Raw genomic sequence first — 895 nt, 5'->3', positions numbered from 1 at the left:
GTAGAGCGTCTGCTTCGTAAGCAGAAGGTCGTCAGTTCAATCCTGGCAAGTGGCTTACAGCAGCATAGGCTCTAGTCGGGTATGAGAAGCAGGAGCAGGTTTGCTCACTCCGCAAAGGATACAGGAAGATTATTGATTTATGCAGTTATTTGGTGTGTCACTTTAGCTTAGTGGCAGAACGTCTGCTTTGAGAGCAGAAGGTCGTCAGTTCGATCCTGGCAAGTGGCTTATAACACCATAAATATCTGGTCTGGTACGAGAAGCAGGAGCAGGTTTGCTCACTCCGCAAAGGATACAGGAAAATTATTGATTCATATACTTAATCTGTGCGCCACTTTAGCTTAGTGGTAGAGCGTCTGCTTCGTAAGCAGAAGGTCGTCAGTTCAATCCTGGCAAGTGGCTTACAGCCGCATTAGGCTCTGGTCTGATACGGGAAGCAGGAGCATGTCAGCTCACTCCGCAAAGGATACAGAAAGATTATCGATTTATGTACTTATTCTGTGCGCCACTTTAGCTTAGTGGCAGAGCGTCTGCTTTATAAGCAGAAGGTCGTCAGTTCAATCCTGGCAAGTGGCTTATAGCACCATAAATTTTTGGTCTGGTACGAGAACCAGGAGCAGGATGGCCCATTCTGTGAACGGGACAGGAAAATTATTGATTCATATACTTAATCTGTGCGTCACTTTAGCTTAGTGGTAGAGCGTCTGCTTCGAAAGCAGAAGGTCGTCAGTTTAATCCTGGCAACGGGCTTACAGCAGCATTAGGGTCTAGTCGGGTATGAGGAGCAGGAGTAGGTTTGCTCACTCCGCAAAGGATACAGAAAGATTATTGATTTATGTACTTATTCTCTGCGTCACTTTAGCTTAGTGGCAGAGCGTCGGCTCTGGAGCAGAAG

General features: G+C 46.6%; 4 non-coding genes across 4 annotated transcripts; all 4 read left to right on the top strand.

The window, feature by feature from the left end:
• Positions 1–156: 156 nt before the first annotated feature.
• Pmar_PMAR014068 lies at positions 157–228 on the top strand. Its single transcript has one exon. It is a non-coding gene; the product is annotated as a tRNA-Ser (tRNA).
• Positions 229–330: 102 nt separating this feature from the next.
• Positions 331–402, top strand: Pmar_PMAR014067. Its single transcript has one exon. It is a non-coding gene; the product is annotated as a tRNA-Thr (tRNA).
• A 102-nt stretch (positions 403–504) lies between these two features.
• Positions 505–576, top strand: Pmar_PMAR014066. The gene has a single exon. It is a non-coding gene; the product is annotated as a tRNA-Ile (tRNA).
• Positions 577–678: 102 nt separating this feature from the next.
• Pmar_PMAR014065 lies at positions 679–750 on the top strand. The gene has a single exon. It is a non-coding gene; the product is annotated as a tRNA-Ser (tRNA).
• Positions 751–895: the final 145 nt, after the last annotated feature.

The sequence above is a fragment of the Perkinsus marinus genome (genome assembly GCF_000006405.1).
Source record: "Perkinsus marinus ATCC 50983 genomic scaffold scf_1104296956804, whole genome shotgun sequence".
In the NCBI taxonomy this organism is placed as follows: Eukaryota; Perkinsozoa; order Perkinsida; family Perkinsidae; genus Perkinsus; species Perkinsus marinus.
The sequence above is the reverse complement of the archived record's forward strand: the minus strand, read 5'-3'. Positions and strand labels throughout refer to the sequence as shown.